Source organism: Strix uralensis, chromosome 2 (assembly GCF_047716275.1).
Source record: "Strix uralensis isolate ZFMK-TIS-50842 chromosome 2, bStrUra1, whole genome shotgun sequence".
NCBI lineage: Eukaryota > Metazoa > Chordata > Aves > Strigiformes > Strigidae > Strix > Strix uralensis.
This window is the reverse complement of record NC_133973.1, coordinates 135,720,643-135,731,019: the sequence shown is the minus strand read 5'-3', so window position 1 is coordinate 135,731,019 and position 10,377 is coordinate 135,720,643. Positions and strand designations below refer to the sequence as shown.

The window sequence follows — 10,377 nt, the reverse complement described above, 5'->3', positions numbered from 1 at the left end:
TCTCTATGGGATTTCCCTGCCTCCCTCTAAAGAAAAATTCAGTTCACCAGAAATCCTGTCATTGGTCCAAAAGGTGGTTCCCGAAATAGAAATCTATTTTGTTGGTTCTTTCTCAATTTTATTGATGGCTCAGAGCTGGCAGTCAGGAAAGCTGTTTTTTCTTCCCAAGTCTGTTTTAGGCACCCAACATGGCTGTGAACACCTCTCTGCAGAATAACCTGGCAACACCAGGTCTGTTAGGTGACTAATGAGCTGGAATTGGGCTGGATGATGCATGAATGCCCTAGTTCTTCTAGGTGAAGTCCCCAAATATTTTTAATTTTCATATGGCCCATATTTTTCAAAATGTTCGTATACAGAATTGCAGCGAATTGAGCCCCCATGTTGGGGTTATCGAGCTATGTGCACTCCTCAAAATGCGAAAAGATGCCTCACGTTTTTCAAAAGTATCAGGGAAACTAAATCCCACTGACTTAAGAGGTTGAAGCCTACTCTGTTTAGGAGCTTTTGAAAACCCCAGCAGCATCATTCTGAATCTCTAAGCTTGCATTGCTTTCTCCAGGACAATGCCTGGTTTCTGCTACATTTTCTGATGGCTTGGGCTTATTTGCCACTACCGGAAGGTTACCCTGGTAGTTAGACTTTCCTTTCCAGGCTAAAGAGGAGATTGCTTTACATGACGCCTTTCATCTTCCCTAATATGCTCCATATTATCCTCTTGATTTCTTCCATCTGGGCAAATCTTTTGTTGACCTCACCTGAAATCTAAAACCTTTCAAAATAAGCCCTTCCACTTCTCTCCTCTGATCCAGTAATGGTGGATGTGACGGGGAGGTCAGAAGTCTGAGATTAGTTGTGACCTCACTCTTGGGCTTCGCATTGGCAGTAGGTTAGAGGCTTTGAACTTGGCATCCTGACAAATTGTTATTACTACATACCAAAAATCAGCTCACCCTCATGTCTGTGGGAGGGTGTGGGGGCGAAAGACAGGGGAGATGGATTCCTTCAAAGAGCAAAGCTATTCCACACAGCACGACACCGAGACAGGAAGGTTTAACCCAAGAACCCCAAGGTAAAATCTTGACAGACACTAACTCCTAAAATACAGCCCAGAAATGCTCTTAATTGAATCCTAACTGGCTCAGATGATGTGGACAGTGAATACCACTTGAGCTTTTATTTTTAGAGGGTGAGCTGCCAACCTCTCATGAAAACTGAGTAGGGACCAGATTTCTGCACTGAATGACTCTCACGTTTTACAAATCCAAGAATAAATAAAGTCAGGCTGACATGAATATTTAGTCTATAATCCCAAAAGACTTGACAAGGTCTTCAGGGTCATCTGACTCTGCTATCAGAGCAACCGCTTTGACAAAGGATGTTCTCAAACATATCAACCTCCATCTGAAGAGATAATTTTTCCTATAATTTAATGTTAACCTTCACTATTCTCTATTTTTAGCCTGAAGAAATGAAGCTATTGCAATCTTCTTTCTGTCAGACTGTGAGCGTGTGCGCGTGCTCATGTCTGTCCATTCCCACTGTAACAGCATCTGACTCTGTTGGCCAAGCTCAACCACTTGAAGGAAATCAGAGGCCAAAGAGGCTTTGCTTGGTATCCTCCTGAGAGCAAGGTTTTCTAGCCAGTCAAGCAGAGAGAGGCAGACCCACAACCACACCGAAGCCAGACAAATTCAACCTGGAAATAGAGTCTGCGTTTTTAACAGCACGGCTGCTAAATGAGAAAAGCTTCAATCGGATTTTGTGTCTTCTTAGGCAGCAGAGTCAGTCAGCCTCAAGACACAAATGCAGAGGAAACCTGGCTCCTTTCGATCCAGAACTACCTATTTCTTAGATTTTAAAGTCACAGTGGGCCATAAGATCATCTATTCTGAGCTCCATATAATATGGACCATAAAATTGCATACTCCAATAAGGAACCCAATAACTTGTGCTTGGCTAAAACCTCTGTTTCAGCAGGCATCTGCTCACAATTTGAAAATATCTGAAGAGGAAGAATCTACTACTTTCATTGGTATTTTGTCTCAACACTTAATCATTCCCACTGTTAAAGCACTGGGCCTCATTTTGAAATGAAATATGTCTGCTTTTAGGTTCCGGCCTTGGACCTCTGATAGACTACAAGGCTCTGTTGCCTCTGGGTATATTCTCCTGAGGATGAACTTCTACCCTTCTTGAGCCTCCTCTTGACCTTCCCTCAGTAAGTGAAGCAGGTGGAGATCTAGCATGAGACTTGTTTTTCCTAGACTCTTGAATCTTTTTGTGATTTTTCACTATTTTGGGGGACCTTTCAAAATAGGTTGACATAGCAATAGCTTGGACAACTCACAAACTAGATTTTTATTGATGTAGTCAATGCACATGAGGGACCTAAGCAGGGAGAAGGGTGAGGGGTGAAGAGGCAAGAATTCTAACAACCCAGGAGTCTCATTTCTCAGTCTGGTGTGGGTCTCTGATGGTGTTAAAACGTTCATGTTGTTTGATAACATCGTCTCCTCTCCTAAAATTACTAAGGCAGAAACTAGCTTTTCAGAGGGAGCCAGAGGAACAAGCAGTGACACTTTCAGGGCTCACAAGAGGCTTCCACTAAGGATGGGGAAGGGCTGGAGAAGGCACAGAAATGATAATGTGATACCCTCATGGCTTGCTGAGCATGTCCCAGAAATGGTGGCTCATACAGTTTCCCTTCCGAGGTTCTTCTGGCACAGCCTGGCTAGGTGTCATCTCTTGCTCTAAAGGATGTCCAAATTTAACTGCAGTAGACAGGAGAGCACAGAGGCTATTCTCAGCCAATCTGATGGAGTTCACGGAGGGTGAAAAGCAGAACTTGAATATTTGTGCAGACTGACTTCAGCTTTTAAGGCCCTCACTGCCTGGCCCAGTGGTAACGCAGGCCGTAAATCTCTCCTCGCATAGTTTTCATTTTTAAGTTTTGCTTTAAAACAGAAAACCTGCATCTGGTGGAAGAATAAGCCAAGTATAACAATGGCTCATGGGGTGTGGTGGTAAAGCAGTTAAATGTCTCACTGCGGACGAAGAACCGTATATTGGAGCCTTCCTCTAGCTTCAGGACACTGACCACCCGCAACAGCTTCATCCATCACGTGTCACTGGCAGATGGGTCATGGGATGCACAAATCAGTATTGGTACCTTCAGCTCAGAACCAACCTCTGGCTGTCAGTGATGACCCCCGTCTACAGCCCAGCCTCGTGGGAATGCAGCAGCTAATGCCACAGAGACTGTCCACGTGCAGTTCTCCATCACAGTCACCAGCAGAAAGCAAGCTGAGCCTCAAAAGGGAAAATGATGAGTCAGAAAAAGGAAATTAGCTAAAATAGGTTTTGAGAAGTCTAGACTGCAAGGATGCAGCATGTCCTTCACTTCACACAATGTTTTTACTTCCTTGATTTTTTTGCAGAAGAGTTGGAGGGGCGCAAACAAGGTTGCTGACCTGCCGAATGCATGTCTATTTTCACAGCATACTGTTGAGTGGGCAACACTCCTTCACATCGACAAAGAAAACAGGGACCTACCCAGAACTTTGTGGCAGCCTGATGTTACTGCCTCACTAGTATACACCAGAGGTGATGGGAGTACTTGTGTTGTCTTGCAGATCGTTTTTTTTTTATTTGATCCTTCTCCACTGTGTTGCACTGAAGATTTCTTGTTTGGAGGTCTGCAGAGATGAGATACCCACACATCTCCCAGACTTAAAGCATGGACATCCACAATGAAGAGAAAATTGGATTTTATGGGACCTTGGCCAACGAACTCTTCCGAGTGCAACGGCACCAATCTGTGTGAAGCATGTGAAACAGCACTAACAACGAGAGGAAGAAGGTTTAACCTTTGTTCCAGAAGCCATAAATCACCATCCAGAGGGTGAAAAATGAGTAGCAACTCTACAGCTGTAAAATCCACACACTATTCTAGGCTGAGAAAACAGCAACATTGGAAGTAGCAAATTTCCAGAGCCCAGAAGGAGCTCAACGGCTTTCCAAAGGCATTAAAATGTCCCCAAAGCCTCTTTGGCAACTTTGGTGAGCTGCCTTTCATCCCCCAGGGAAACAAAGGGGCAGGTTTTCCCCATGATGTCCCCATTCCTGCCAGCTCAGAGGAAGGCAGAGACTTCAGCCCAGCTCCTCTCCATGTAGAAAAAGTGAGGGTCCATGAGGACATGTATTTGCTCCCATCCTGCACATGTCCAGCCCACCATCATCAGCACAAATAAATTTCTCTCCTGATCTCTTAGTCACAGGGCCACGCTGTCATCTTGGGTGTCCCTAGCCCTGCTACCTTTAATGGGGTCCATGATTTAATGCCATCAGTGGAACCCACCAATAAGACTCTACCCACTTTGATGGAGGTTTTTAACAAGGGACAATTCCCAGTCTGTTGCTTGAAGCTTGTGGGAAAACACCAGATCAGCCTGTCCTGCAGCAGTGGAGGGCTCTGGCAGGTCCCCAGGTTTGGTTTTCCAAGGACTTTTTTGCTAGAGTTGCACTTTCCTGTGATAGATGCTCAAAGGAGAAGAGAGGAGAAGAAATGACAGAAGGCGCTTTGAACATTTCAGGAATGGTTTCACAGGGGTGACAAGAAGTTCTTCACTTCATGAACCCTTGGAGTCTAGTGAGAACAATGCTGGAGAGGGGAAGGGGGGGAAGGGCGGGCTGCCAGTGGGATAGGGAAGGCTAACAGGGATATACATATACATCATCACATGCTGGGGCACAGGTCCGGTTTCATGGCTTTTTCTGTCTCTGGCAGGCCACTCTTTAGCTGACTGGTACTATACTTTATTAGGATTATTCCCCAAGATGTGGATAAGATAATGCAATTGTTTATTAATCATTCACTTCTGAGACATCCTACAGGGAGTTCATGAAAGACACAAAGGCCTTCAGCTATTCCCAGATGTATCGACAGCCAAACTGGGTGCAAAAGGAGCAGACATTCATATGCTACTACAGCACAAAAGTATTTAACCATTTAAGGTTTATGCCAAAATATAATGTCCCACTTTAACCAGTTGCACTTAGCAAGCCAGTTCTCCAACAGCAGGTGACAGCAGAACGTGGCTCTCTCCCGTTCAAGCTGTTTTGTGAGCCTGCCCGCTGTGACATGAAAGTTTATCTCCGTTTCGAGCTCTGGCATGGATATCTCACCAGCCACCGCCTCCAACCCAGCTCACGCTCATGTTCTTCCAGTAAGACGTGTTGGCACCTCCCTGCACATTTCACGATATGTTTTTATTAGTCCGGGCACGTGCATACATTCTTCTTTTTTTTTTTAACTCCACGTCCTACATGTTTTTGAATCTTGAAAGGGAAGGACTTCTTGATTTTACAGGTTTGGATTTGTTCCTCTGGATTTAGGGCCGTATCTCCTAACAAAAACAAAATGCTGGAGTCCAATCTGTCAAATTAAAGCAAAGATTTACCAAAGGAAAATATGCTTACAAAGTAAATATAAATTAATTTAATTGGTTCCTATTATCACTTCTATTGGAGCCTGCAAGTATAATCTGGTGCTGAAGTAATTAATTGGGTGTGAAGTAGCTACTGTGCCAAAACTCACTTGTAGGGAATGAAACTCGCAGACTTCTTGGCCTGACTGTTACCTGCAGCGTCTTGGCTTTGTTATTTTGCAGAGCAGAGCAAATCACAGCGCCGAGCTGTGCAATCAAACACTCAGATAAATGCCTCGCTTTGTGTTTTCACGACAGTGTGGTTACGACTACAGGCATTTTCCCACCCGGGTCAGGTCGAGATTGATTTTGGAGGGGAAGTCAGCGGACAGGTTTAGCGCTGCTGGGAGTGCAGGAACTTTATTTTTGTGGTTTTCTGTAGCTTAATATAGTCTCAGCTTTAATGGTCCTGCTTATTCCCCTCCCTTCTCTGGCCTTGCAATAAAGGAGCTTTGTCTGGTGGTTTGTGGAGGGGATGGGGAGCATTGAGGAGCAGAGGATGCTACAATGGCACAGGTTGGTTCTCAGCAGCAGCAGCAGCAATGAGAGTCACCACTCATGGTCTATCATTCCATTTTGTGAGGACAGTTGCTCGTGCAAGCTGGGAATTAGCTTAGGCAGCCTATCTGGATCAGATCTAACCCAGGCTCAAGTAATGCAGAGATTTTGAGATCCTGACATGTCCTGCGATGATGCTCAGCTGCTGCAACTGGAACAGGAGAGATGGCTCTTCATGATGCTTCTTCCCACCTCCTGCAAACTTTTGGGTCCTCAGGTGCTTCTCCCCATGCTTCTCTCCAGCCTCCCACAGCACCTTCCAGCTGCTGTCATCTCCCACTTCGGGCAAGTCCCTCTTCCTTGGTGGCAGCATCCACAGGTGGAGCTGGGCACCACTCTCCCAGTTATCACTCACCTCAGCTTGCAGAATTTCTAAACAAGAGGAGTCCCTCTTATTTTGTAATTATACATTCACAAGCCCAACTCTTCCCTGTACTGGGTAAAGATGGAGCTGAGCTTGGGAATTCACCCCACACATGCATTTGCTTTTTCTCTGCTGCATCCAAAGCAAGCAGGACTGTAGCTGCTAAACACCCACAGGAAAGGGGGTGTGAGGCTGGGATGGTGCTTGGCAAGAGGTGCTGGATGCCCATCGCAGGGTCCAGGCTGTGCTTAAGGCACAGAAGCAAAAATCAGGTCCAAACACACCTTCTTCTGACCCCTCCCCAGACACCTCCTGCCTATGGGGTCTCACAGGCAGCTTGCCACCATGTGGCTTTTGGGGGCTGCTTGGAGACACACGCAAAGACTTTAGAGTGACAAGACAACACCAAAAATACAAGGACTTTGGGGTGATCGCTGCTCAACCAAAGCCCTGATCGAGACTAGAAATGGGCTTTGGTGGGGATAAGCTTTTACATGCCAGGACACCAGCTCTGCTCTCTGGAGTCTTCAGTGAAAACAGCCAAGACAAAAGACTTGCTGCTATTATTAGAGCTAACGAAAATGCTGATAAAACACTTCGGAGCAGAAAAAAAAAAAAAAAAAAGGCTTTCTGAGCAAGAGCCCAACCATAGTAGGAACAGCCTGATCACTATTTTCCAATCTTTTCCCTCAAAGGAAAGCAGAGACTGGCCCTTATCTTATATCCTTTTAAAGTAGCATCAGTGTTCTGGTTTTTATTAACAGATTGGATTTGTTTAAAATTGTGCAGTTTTTGGTTTGTGAAACTTATTTCTTTCCACCTCTTCCTCTCTCTCTGTGTCTAAATATTTATGTATGTATTTAACCAAAAACTTATTCTTAAATATGGATTTCAAGAAGAGCAAACGTCTTCTTTAAGGTGTCTGAAGATTTTTGCTCAATTCCCAGCCTTGCCAAGGCCTCCTTTGTGCATCCTTGAGTCCCTCCCTCAATTTTCTTGTGTCTACAAATCTGGCTAATGCAATCCTGCATCACTGGTCAGGCAGAATGGAAGTAATTCTTGCTCACCAGCCAGAAGGATTCTCCTGGATGCTGGACACTCAGAACCAAGTCAATCCTGTGGGATCCATGATCACAGCGTCCTGTTTTATTTTGGGGAGAAAGTCCTGGGGCACACAGGAGGGAGCAGGAACCAAGCTCACTCAGGATGGCAGGGATGCACCTCAATCCAAAGACACCCTGGGCACATGGGTCTGGTCCCCAGCCAAACCCCCTGGACCTCGGGGGCTCACAGCAGGCATTGACCAAGGGCAGCATTTCCCTGCAAAGCCCCCATGGACAGCAGGAGAGGAAGAACACCCAGACCGCCCCAGGTAGCCTCACCGTGAACCGCCGGGACTGGGAATGATTGCGGCTCACAGGCCAGCCCAGGCTGGGGAACCTCATAAATCATGTGGAAGTGCAGAGTTATGAGTTTCCTCAGACAAACACTGCTAATTGCAGTGTGCTCTGATTGTTGGTGTGAGGTCACGTAACTCACTGGTGAGCCTGGGAGGGGGGTACTGGATGGGGTGGTGCAATTTTCATGGGGGTCAGATGGATAACATCCCCCCATGAGGTGCGGGGCTGGAGCACAGCTCAGATGAACATCATGCCCTGTCAGCTCTGTCCAGGAGTTAGCAACCTCAGCGTGCAAAGCCTTAGCCCTGCAAATTGTCTGAATGTGCCCAATTTTGTTCCTTTTGAGGCCAGCACTTCCCAGCAAAGCAAAAAACAGCTCAAACTGGGAGGAAAGGCAAGCTGTGAGGCAGGCATCAATGGGAGCTCCATCTGCAAAGGGCGATTACTTGGTGGTGCAAATGCTCCAGGGCTGGGTCTTTGTAGTAAAGCAATCCTTGTGATCACTCCACACCCAAGCTGAGTGACTCAGAGTAAAAATAATTAAATATGTTAATAATTATCAGGGGCCCCTTTGATTAAAACAAACAAAGCTGTGGTGTGTAAGCAAGGAGGAACGCGTAGGTTTGCCGGGCTCAGCTCACAACAAGGAGCTGATAGCAAAAGCAGACGCGGTGCCTGGGTCGGGCATCAGAGGAGCGTGGGGGAAAGCTCAAGTGCAACCCAACCGGAGATGTCAAGGGTGGCCAGGTGCCTGCTATAGCAGTTGTCCCCATCCTTGATCCCAACACACTGCCCCGAGGCCAGAGATGAAATGGAGGACTGGAAGCATCACATCTCCACATCTCAGCCCACCCAAGTGGGAGACCCAGCAGGTTTTGGGTAGCTGGTCCAGGAACCAGCGTCACACAAACTGCCGAGGGAAGGTGGGAGGCAATTTTGGAAGGCAAAGAAAATGTTAAATATAATTAATTAAGCCCTGAAGGGTGTTCCTTCAGGAACCCTGGGCACCTGATGGGTAGAGGAGGGCACTCCTAAAGGGAGAGTCAGATCTCATGGGGGTTTAGTTGGGCTTCTGAGGTGCTCAGAGGAAAGCCAGGCTCATAGTTTGGCCACTTCAATGCAGTGCTTGTAGGGTGAAGCTGTGCCACGAAAGGGCTTTTCTGTGCTAACCCTTCCCAAAACACTGGTCCTGCTTGTGGCAGGATATGGTGGACACCCTACTAAGCTTGAAAAGCAACTGGAAAAGCATTTCAAAAGAGGTGGGCATGCCCAGACAAGTGGCCTCTCTGCTCCTTGCTCTATATGGGCTGCTTGTCCACTCTCTCCTTGAAGCCAAAGGCAGCATCTGCACTTGTCGGGGTTTCTGGCCAGCAGTGGTCTGCCTCAAAAGCTGGAGATCTGCACTTTTGGCCAAGGGAGGAGATGGTGCCAGTGTGGTGCTGGAATGTGGCCAGGGGCAGGCAGGGGCTCTCACAGCAGAGTCTGGATAAGCCTTTCTACGGCTGTTTTGATCTCTCAAGTGTACAGGTGATAAGAATCAGGGCCTGACGTGCTAGGAGGGCATTTATAGACATAGCAAAATGCGCCTGTGGAGCAGGAGGGTGAGTTCACACCGTATCACGCTCAGGATCAGTGACGCTCTAGGGAACAAATACCAAAGCCTACTGACAGGGTGTGTTTTCCATACTGGCGCTTATGCAGCACCATACCGCACCCATGTGTGTAACACCACATGCATGTTATGGCCATGCTGACTGCCAGGAGCTGAAGAAGATCCATCATCTGCCTCAGCTTCACCATAGCTTTTGAAGGCAAACTCTAGGTTGAGTGAAGCTGCAGCCATTGCACTGGTAAATACAGCATCCCAGGGAGGAAATGCTCTCTGCATCCCAAAGCATTTTTATTCCCAGGATGAAGCTCATGTGAAATGCAGGACTCAGGCTGTCTTCTCTGCATGAGGTTGAGTGTGCCAGTTCATGAGCAGATGCAGATTTTCCACAGAAAAACATCACCTCTGGGGCAGTCTGTGAGCACACACCAAGATGACCCAACCACTGGGAAGTGTAAGCAGGAAAAAAACCCAGATCCAGTTCAAAATGATGGGGAACCTGAGGGAGATTCAAGGCAGCATCCCTCCCTGGAAATTAGCCAGTGCACTGGAGCTACCACCCCTTCACAAGCCCAGAAGGGACCCAAAGATAGATGGCAATGAACACCACCTGTAAACAGGACACAACGCTCAGACCTTTTCTTCCCACTCCTGGAGATGCGGAAGGAGGGTAGTCACCGCCAACACCTTCTGCCATGTGGTCTGTGTCTGTTATTTTGCATCCTGCTGCCCTGCTAATAAAACAAGCAATGTCCTTGTAGTGCTTTCCAGGGGGGAAACATAAAATGCATTTGCCGTTAGTTTATTTTTTTAAAGCCCTATTTAAGAAAAGGAGAGGAAAGGGATCCCTGCAAGGGGCACACTTGGAGACACTAACAGGAGAGTGCAATATGCTTGACTGCTATTTCTTGTCCCACAGTACCTCACTGACTCCCTGGGAAGGCAAAAAAAAAAGAG

General features: G+C 46.9%; 1 protein-coding gene across 16 annotated transcripts in view; it reads right to left on the bottom strand.

Annotated features, from left to right (window-relative positions):
• Nucleotides 1–5,250: 5,250 nt before the first annotated feature.
• Nucleotides 5,251–10,377, bottom strand: part of THAP12 (THAP domain containing 12) — a 44,138-nt gene continuing 39,011 nt past the window's right edge. For 14 of the 16 annotated variants that reach the window (XM_074860500.1, XM_074860488.1, XM_074860490.1 and 11 more), the window contains one exon: nucleotides 10,173–10,354. The gene's annotated coding sequence lies outside the window, so the exon portion shown is untranslated. Of the gene's footprint in view, nucleotides 10,355–10,377 lie in introns of all 16 variants that reach the window. The other 2 variants (XM_074860491.1, XM_074860504.1) reach the window with 1 other exon arrangement.